Source organism: Canis lupus, chromosome 3 (genome assembly GCF_003254725.2).
Source record: "Canis lupus dingo isolate Sandy chromosome 3, ASM325472v2, whole genome shotgun sequence".
Lineage (NCBI taxonomy): Eukaryota > Metazoa > Chordata > Mammalia > Carnivora > Canidae > Canis > Canis lupus.
In genome coordinates, this window is record NC_064245.1 from 4707631 (window position 1) to 4717510 (window position 9880).

Consider the following 9880-nt stretch of genomic DNA (forward strand, 5'->3'; position numbering starts at 1 on the left):
GAGCCACCCAGAGGTCCCAACCCTTGGCCGTTTGTGATATTGTCCGCAGGTAACTTAATTATCTCTGTATTTCATTTTTTAAATATATTTTTAAAGATTTTATTTATTTATTCATGAGACAGAGAGAGAGGCAGAGACACAGGCAGAGGGAGAAGCAGGCTCCCTTTCGGGAGCCTGATGTGGGACTTGCTCCCATGACCCTAGAATCACAACCTGGACCAAAGGTAGACGCTCAACCACTGAGCCACCCAGGCTCCCCATCTCTGCATTTTAAACTCCACACTGTAGTGTTATTATCTTAAAGTGAAGATTTCACTTAGATTTACTCATACATTTACCCCTTCTGATGATCTTTCCTTCCTGTAATACCTGTGGTTCTACCTGCCTTCATCCTGAAGAGCTCTCTCTAGTATCTCTTTCAGTCAGAACTCATACAGTGAATTTTCTTAGGTTTAGTTTGTCAGAAAATGACTTAAATTCATCTTTCTTTCCCCTTAGGTTTTTTTTTAATAAGTCATTTAATGGATATATAATAATTAACATGTAAAAAGCTGTTCATATTTAACATGTTCAACCCAATGAATTTGGGGATAAATTATACCCATAAAACTGTCACCATCATCAAAGCCATAAACCCACCTATAATCTCCCGATTTTTCTTCCCATACCTTTCATTATATTTTTTGGCGATAAATGCATTTAATACAAGATCTACCTTCTTAGCAGTTTTTAGTATATTATATTATGCCATATTATACAACTCTAGAACTCGTTTATTTTATATAAATGAAACTTTGTACCATTTGACAATTACCTCCTCCACTAGCTCCTGGAAACCAACATTCTACTTTCTGCTTCTATGAGTTTGACTATTTTAGAATCCACATATAAGTGAAATCATACAGTAGATGTCTTTCTGACTTATTTCACTTAGCATAATGTTCTCCAGGTTCATACTGTTGAAAATAACAGGATTTCCTTTTGGGGGTGGTGGTGGTAGTGGTAATAACCACCGTATGTGTATATATATCACATTTTCTTTATCCCTTTATCAATAATTGGGCATCTGTTTCCATACTTTGGCTATTGTGAATAATGCCGCAATGACTGTGGGAGTGCAGGTACCTCTTCGAGATTCTGATTTCAATTCCTTAGGATAAATACCCAGAAGTGGAATTGCTGGTTCACATGGAAGTTCCATTTTTAGTTTTTTGAGGAATCTCCATACTGTTTTCCCTAATGGCTGTACATTCCCACTAACAGTGTATGAGGGTCATCTTTATTTCTGAAAATCAGGTTTTCTAGGTAAAAATCTCTATGTCAGTAATTTTCTTTCATCTCTTTATAGTTTTCCATTATCTTCTGTCTTCCATAGTTTCTAGTTTTTAAGATGATGTTGCCCTCCTCTGCTTTTAAAAGTTTCCCTTTGTTTTTCATCACTTTTACGAATTTGCTTAGAGGTGGTTTATCTGCTTGTGGGTAACAGTTTCTTGAATCTATTGCTTGATACTACGTCATTAGTTTAATAAAAATTATTAGTAATATCTCTTCAAATATTTCATCTACTTCATTCTCTTTCTCTTCTTCTAGTCACCAAATCCATGTAAGTTGGAGCTTTTCCCTATTTAAAGTATGCTTTTTTGAGCCTATCTGCTTTTTTCCATATATTTTTTCCTACTTGTACTTCAGTTTGGATGTTTTCTATTAACCCCTCCCTCCTCCAGTTTAGGAATCCTACCTCTGTGTATATTCTTCTGCTATGAAACCTATTAAATTACTTTCAGTTATTATAGGATTCATTACTAGAATGTCCATTTGATTATCTTGTATAGATTTAGGGATTCTGTTGAAATCTTCCATCTGTTTGTCTATCCTGTTTGAGTATAACAATCAGTTGCTTTAAAGTAACTAAATTTTTCCAGTAACTCAATTTTTTATTATTTTTCTCTTGGTTTTCATTCTTCTTATGTCTTATTCTCTGCCTTCTTGATTTTTCACTTTTTTTTTTATTGACATAGTCTAGGACAAATCAAAAAGGCTCTTCAATGACTCTTTCTCTAGAGTACTTGGCTTTCTTCTGGCAGGCACATACAGTATATGAGTACCACACTGATTCAGGAGGAGCTGGGTTTGGGGACTTGCCTATTTCCAATTTTCCCCTATGGGTAGTGCTTAGTTCTTCTGGGTCTCAATGGAGAGCCTGTGCTGATTATAAGAGCCCCTCCTTCTTAACTAGCACTGAATTTCCATTTTTGTCCCCCTACCTTTGTGAAACTCCCAAGATTTCTGTTTAGCTTTTTAGCTTTTAGTCACATGTTGATTGGTTTGTTGACTCTTTCTGCAGATTCACAGCTTAGGATCCTACAAGTGATTTGAGGAGAACTCTATGTAGAAATTCAGGCTTAATTCTCTGGAGTTCACTTTTTCCTGGAACATTGGCATACTGAATACTGCTCTCTTGATAGCCCCGAAGTCCCAATTTTTGTCTTCCTAGCAGGTGAGTAGGCCACCAACTTCCTGTTTGATTTCTAGGTCTTATACCTTGATTCAACAAATGCCTGGAGAGCAAAGACTGCAGTAAATTTGGGCTCACTTCAATCTATTTTCCTTCTCTCTTGAGGACCTTGGCTCCTCAAGTCCTGACTACATTCATCTTCAATGCCTTCAAACTGCTATTTTTAAATTCTTATTGAGTTAGCATAGTTCTTTGCAGGAGGGTAATCTGATCCATGTTACTCATCACAGATGGAAACAGAAGTATCCAGTGAAAACTCAATTACTTTGTTATTTTTGGCTATTAATTACTACCTCACACACACTGTTTCTTATTCTCTCCCCCTCCCTGCATGTATGTTTAAAAGAAGCACCATACAATAGCTGGTTCATATAGTTCTCCCCCCCGCCCCTTATATGGGTTTATAAAATCTGGGCACCTCCCAACTGCCTATCTGCCTATATTGTTGTGGTATTATTTACCAAGATGGAAAGGAATTTCACCTATATGGGATGAGGAAATTTAGGAGTTGATTTTGAATACATTAAATTTAGGGTGTCTCTTAAGTAAAATGAAAAACAATTCAGCTGAATCTACATGTCAGAGGAGAGTTCTAGGCTGAGATTGTATTTCTGGGAATTGTCCAATTATAGCTGTCATTTGAAGCTTTGGGATTAGTTACAAGATTCCCTGTGAAGTGAGTGTTTGGAGAGAAGAGATAGGAAGAGTGTGGAGCTCTCTAATATTTGGACATTGACAAGAAAAACAGGGATTGAGCAAATGTGACCAAAAACAAGGTAGCCCTGAAGTAGGAGAAAAGGCAAGAAATGGTTTTGTCTCAGAAGCCAATTAAAGGAACAGTTTCAAGAAGAAGAGGGTAATCAACAATGTCAAATGCTACTGACAAAGTAAAATAAGGACAAAGACTTAATCACTGGATTAGGCAACATGGAGGAGTGCAGTGACCTTGAATAACACAGCTTGAGAAGAGTTTTTGGGGTGGGTGCCTTTTCAGGGTGAAGAGACAAAGAAAAGTAAGGAAGTTTGGATAGGAGACAGAGTACACAGATAACGCTTTTAAGGAGTTTTGCAAATTAAAGTGACCGATAAATGAATGGTGCCTCGGCTATGTCAGCTCCCTCCCTTCTTTTTTAAAGACAGAATTACTTCAGATTGCTTACATACTTTTTTTTTTTTTTAAGGTTTTATTTATTTATTCATGAGAGACACAGAGAGAGGCAGAGACATAGGCAGAGGGAGAAGCAGGCTCCCTATGGGGAGCCCAATGAGGGACTTGATCCCAGGACCCCTGTGATCATGACCTGAGCCAAAGGCAGACGCTCAACCACTGAGCTACCCAGGCGTCCCAGCTTGCTTACATACTAATGGGAATGATCTGAGAAAGAGAAATGGAAGATTATGATGCTTCAGGAGAGATAAAGGATAATTAATGGAGACAATTAGATAGAGGAAAGAGAATGGGATCCAATGGGCAAGTACAGGAACTGCGCTCAGGTAAAAGTATAATGAATTCACCCATTTGCATAGGAAAGAATCATGTTATTTGGATACAGACATGTATTAGTAAATTTGGTAATGCAAATATATGGCATGCAGCTTCTGATTGCTCATAAACATCTTGGAGGATAAGAGAAAATGATGTGACCAGGGAAATGCAATGTTTCAGTCTTTCTGAAATTTGTGATCATAAATTTAATGTAAAATATGATCAGTCAGCCTGGCATGGCTAGTTTTTTTTTCCAGTAATGTTCAGCTTTGTGGGCAAGTAAAAAATAAATGGTGAGACGAAGTCTCCCAGAAGTGTTTATGGTCAGATGTGCATGATAGAGGGAGAGAGAAGGAAGGAGTAGAGAGTATATCCAGGGAAAGGATTCTGATTACAGTAATGGACCATAGGAAGAGAGGCTGTATTAGCATGGCTGGAAGGCCAAGAGGGAGGGAGTGAGGTGGATGATTAGAAGGATGGAAGAGGACTACAGTGGCAGGCAGAAGGAGGCCATCCTCAGATAGTTTGGACTTTAGCACAGAGGATTTGATTTGATTTTTTTGAGAAAGGAATAATGACCCATCTCTCTGGGGTACAAAGGAGCAAAAATGATGTCCTCGTTGTCAGCAAAGTTAGAATTAAAGAAGGAATGTGTGATACTGTGATTTATAAGAAATAACGCATTTGGTGATTCAAATGGCCAAAATATAGTTCTCATATATGCTTGAACTACGTGGGGGTTATGGAGAGCGACTCCCCAGGGAGTCAAAAATCCACGTAGGACTTCTGACTACCTAAAAACATAACTACTAATAGCCTATTGTTGACGAGAAGCCTTACTAATAACAAAGTTGATTAACGTACATCTTGCATATCCTATTATATTGCATATTCTTACAACAAAGTAAGCTAGAGAAACGAAGTGTCATTAAGAAAGTCATAAGAAAAAGAAATACATTTATAGACCATCCTGTATTTGTTGGAAAAAAAAAAAAAAAACCTACATATAAGTAGACCCCCATGTTGTTGGGTCCATGTTGTTCAGGGTGTTGTATATTTTGGTCTTCATCCAATTCATGGCTCACAGCTCCCTGAACCTTTGAATTTCCTTCACAGCTCCCCAAACCTTTGGAATTTCCTAAGTAATGAGAGCAATAAAGGTGTCTTGTTATGTTAATTGACTGTTGCAAAGCACCTAAGCCTGGGAGTCGTTTGTCAGTGCAGCCCACCATATGATTAAAAGGTTGGAATGTCCAGGCCTAGTCAACGACCTCTGACCTCCAGGAGGGGAGAGGGCATGGAGTTTGAATAAGCTGCTAGTGGCCAACAGTTTAATCATTCAGGCCTATGTATGAGGTCTCCCTAGAAACCGAAAGGAGAGGGTTCAGAGAACTTCCAGGTCAGTGAACACTTGAAGATGTGGAACTCTAGTGGGGAGATATAGGAGAGACCGTTTTACTAATGGCAAACTGAGTTCCAGACATTTCTGTCGTCATGGAGGAGTAATCGAGTCAGATCATAAGACACCCAGAGCATTATGAAGAAAATCTCATGGATAAGAGATGGCCTTTTAGGTGTTCTTCTGTGATGCCTGGGACACAAGGATGGAGTCAAGTTTAATATTCACAATATTTTTCCAATAGGGGGTCCCTGGGTGGCTCAGCGGTTGAGTGTCTGCCTTTGGCCCAGGGCGTGACCCCAGGGTCCAGGATCGAGTCCCACTTTGGGCTCCCTGCAGGGAGCCTGCTTCTTCCTCTGCCTGTGTCTCTGCATCTCTCATGAATATGCAAAATAAAATCTTAAAAATATATATATATATTGTTGGGCTGGCTGAGACAGGGGCACCCAAAATGGCAGACATCTCAAATTGGGTCAAAATGGCTGATCTTCCCGCCAAAGCAGCCCTGACCACCACATCATCTCCAGTAAATGGAAGCCTAGACAGGAAACCGAAACTTTCCATCCAGGGACCACCCCCATCGTCTGTACTACCCCCACCCCCAGCCAATCACTTAGGGACACGGTGTTCCCTTGCCTAGGCAAGGGGAACCCACCCAGATCTGGACCCGGAACCAATAAGGCTTAAAAACCCCCACACTCCCCAACCCGGGTGCCACTTCCCTGACTCAGGCCACCTCTCCGAGTCATGGAACCTCACCCCTCACCCGGGAGCAGTCCCCATAAAGCACTCTCGAACCTACTACTGCCTGGCTCTGCTGTTTTTTTATTTCTCTGCCATTCATTTGGAGAAAAAACTAATATATCTATCCAATCCCCAGTATGGCGTGGGCCCTTACTCAGAAGTTGCACCATCCTATCCTATCCTAACAGCCCCGTTACAAACAACGGTTACTGTGTAATCGGTACTTTCTAATCGAATCCCAGAGCCGGGGCTGTCTGACAGCATTAGGGTAAGGTCAAGAACCCGTCCAAGTTTCCTCTTTGGGCTTGATGTTTAAGGCAGTTGGCTCTGACGAGGCTGACAAGTGACGGGAGGGTACCGGGGGCTCTGCGGCCCTCACCGTCAGCCTCCGTGCAGGGGGTACATGCACAGCCCCAACGACTTCTAAAACAAGTGGACGTGGAGTCCACACACACAGAAGTGGCCCTTGCTCTGCGACTGTCACCGCTTGACCTTTTTGAAAATGACAGGACTGCCCTGGGACTCGGTTTCTGTACCTATAACACAAAATGTTTTGGGTTCGAACATTTCCAAGGCCTCTTTTCGTAGTAAGGGCTCGAGATGCCACTTGCCACTTGCTGACGGTCCAGCTTGTGACTCACCTGCATGTTTCAGCTGAGGTGCTGGCTCTACTTTGTCATTTGTACTGTCTTTTGATAAACGTCCTCCACATCAAAATGTCCCCAATGTCAAACAAGCTGTTTTCAACCTATTATGTAGTGGTTTCTTCCTGATTCTGTAAGGGGAGGGAAAAAAAACCCAAAACCCCAAAAAACCCAAAACCCTTCATTTCCATTTTCTACGTCTAAAATTCGTCAGCCTTTCTCTTACTCACTCTTTCAATACTCCTTAAAACATGGGGGTTTGTGTGTGTGTGTGTTTGGTCTCATTTTGTTTTCTTTTTTCTCCTCTCCACTCTTCTGGGAACATTTTCCATCTTGGCTAGCTCCTACACGTTTTCGACAAAGTTTTTAAAGTACTTAACCGTTAAGTGCATTTTAAGCTATTCCTAAACTCTTTTTAGACTTTTGTGTGTGTGTGTGTGTGTGTGTAAAGATGATCTCCTTTACGGTTCAAACGGAGAAGCAAGTAGGAAGCCCTCGGCAAGGCCTCCGGCTCCGTCCCTTGTCTGGCCGGTACTCGGCCCCGCCGCGGCCCTCAGGAGCTCCTCCTCTCCGCGCTGCTCCACCCGGCAGCTACTTCTGCACGGAGGATACTCCCTCTGCCGACCGTCGGGAATCTCCCGGGTGCTGCCCGTGAGGGACCCAAACAGGCTGGAGCGTCGCCTGCTGCCGAGGGACACGCTGCCCCCGAACCCGCCGACGTCGCGGCTTCCGTGGGTCGCGAATCCTGACGCGGCCTACCTGGGTCGTGCGTGGCGCGGCGTCTCGCGGGGCAGCGGTCAGGGCTGCACCTGCGGCTCGGCTGAGGTACGTGTGACGGGAGAGCAGGTGGACGCGGCGTGGCCGGAAGAGGAGGGGCCGCCAGGGGCCGGAAGGGCGGCAGCAAGCCCTCTTCCGGGAGAAAGCGCAATCTCGCGGGGTCTCGTGGGAACTCGTGGGAACCCGTGGGATCTCGCGATGCCCGGCCACCTCGTGGCGGGAGAGGAGAGCGCCGGGAGGAGAGCGGCGCGGGTGGCCTGGCTGCCGGGGCTGTGTCGCCGCGGGACCTGCCTCAGGCCGCCTGAGCCCCCGCGGCGGTCCCGGGGAGCGTGTCGGGGAGCGGTGCGCCCCCCGCAGGCGACGGCGCGTGCAGCTCCCGGAGGGCCTGGGCCGTCGGACGGGCTCCCGAAGGCTGACGTCAGGTGCGAGAAAGAGAAACGGGGGAGGGAGCAGGAGACCTCAGCGGAGCGGCTGAGCGCAGAGCCGGGGAGGCTCCCTCTTGGCGCCTCGAGGTCAGCGCCCCGAGGTCAGCGCCTGGAGAGCAGCGCCCGGAGATCAGCGGCTTGAAAGCAGCGCCCCAGAGCAGTGCGTGAGGTCAGCGCCCCGAGGTCCGCGCCCCGAGGTCCGCGCTGGAGCCCAAACCAGCACTGGGGCCTGTAACAGCCTGTGTCCCACCCGAGCGCCCCCGGGAGGGAGTCGGCTGAGCCCAACCATGGCAATGGAAGATGGCTGCCCGACTGTGAAGGACTGCTGCTGATTCCTAAAGCTGGACTGCTGACCTCAGATTATTGGGGGCCATTTAAGAGGTCGTGCCCCTTGGGGCACCCGGGGGTCTCCGCGGTGGAGCGCCTGCCTTCGACCCAGGGCGTGGCCCCGGGGTCCTGGATCGAGTCCCACGTCGGGCGCCCTGCGTGGAGCCTGCTTCTCCCTCTGCCTGTGTCTCTGCCTCTCTGCCTCTCTGTCTCTCATGAATAAATAAATAAAATCTTTGAAAATAAGTAAATTTTAAAGAAGTCCTACCCCACACTCACTCACATAGTTTAAACAACAAACAAGAGCGGTGTAGCTCGTCCCCACGCCAGCTGGGTTCTGAGACCGGCCGTGCCGTCAGCTGTCAGCCTGCCTGCCCCTGCGCCGCTCCGGTGGTTTCGCCCCAAGACGGGCTCTCTTCCAAGGCTCCGTAACGGCTCCCGGTTCTCGCCCCGCAGTTTGACGATTCCGTGGACCGGGTCTCGGCCCAGGCGCCCGCCTTGCCATCGCTGACTCGGTGGTGGCTGCACGGCCCTTCTTCTTCACTCGTGGGACGCCTGTTGGCAGTTTGGGGTCTCGTGACCGTGTCCGCACCGACTGCGTGGAGGCCGCTGCCCCCAAGAGCATTAAGGGCGGAGGAACAGCAGGCGGTCCGACGGCGCCACTTTCGCAGAGCAGATCTAAGTGGGACGTGAGAGGCAGGATGGCCTAGTGGCGTGTGGGCCCCTGTGCTTACTGACCGTGCGGAGCCTGGACGTGGCGGCGCCCTCCTTACCGGCTGCCCGCGTTAGGGCTCGGGCCCTTACCCACGCCGTCTCCTGCAGCGATTATAGCAACCTCATAAAGTTAGCGGTACTTAGTTTTTATCCAGAAGAAAGTCTGTTTTGACATTTGATTTTGAATTAAAGCCAAAATGACTAAAAGTGGTACATCGTATCGTAATATACCAGAAGTCTATATCAGAATATATATCAGAATTTTTTTTTGAAAGATTTTATGTATTCATGAGAGACACAGAAAGAGAGAGAGAGGCAGGCTCCGTGCAGGGAGCCTGATGCGGGACTCCATCCGGGACCTCGGAGTCACGCCCTGAGCTGAAGGTAGACGCTCAACCACTGAGCCACCCAGGCATCCCATCTATCAGAATTTATAATTTTTTTATCCTGTTATATTTTATACCCATAGGAATTAGAAATTAGTTCATAGTTTAGTGTCTTGCATATTTCCTAGTTTATAATGCCTCAAATCTTTTAGGTTTTAAGAACTAAAGTATATGTATATACTAACTGAAAAAAATTGGAATATAAACGGAAAAAAAAGAGTCAATGAAAACGAAGAAACAAAATCTTAATACTCAAATTTGATCTTACTAAATAATTGTCTTTTATTTTTCTCTCCTTCCAGTCACCTTTACAGTTTTTGGTGTGCCCCATTGATAGGGTGAATACGGAAAAAATTTAGTGAAGGAGAAATGATGCTTGCATCTGGTAACAAACACATAATATGTTCCAGATCAATGACTAATTGTAGAACAGAAAATACAAATCCCTATGACAATTATTTTT

General features: G+C 45.3%; 1 long non-coding RNA gene across 3 annotated transcripts in view; it reads right to left on the minus strand.

The window, feature by feature from the left end:
• The window catches only part of LOC125754819 (uncharacterized), a 48699-nt gene extending 39490 nt beyond the window's left edge, over positions 1–9209 (minus strand). The window contains exon 1 of one of the 3 annotated variants that reach the window (XR_007409667.1): positions 7548–7840. This is a non-coding gene — a long non-coding RNA (uncharacterized LOC125754819). Of the gene's footprint in view, positions 1–7547; positions 7841–8600 lie in introns of those variants that run through there. The other 2 variants (XR_007409665.1, XR_007409666.1) reach the window with 2 other exon arrangements.
• Positions 9210–9880: the final 671 nt, after the last annotated feature.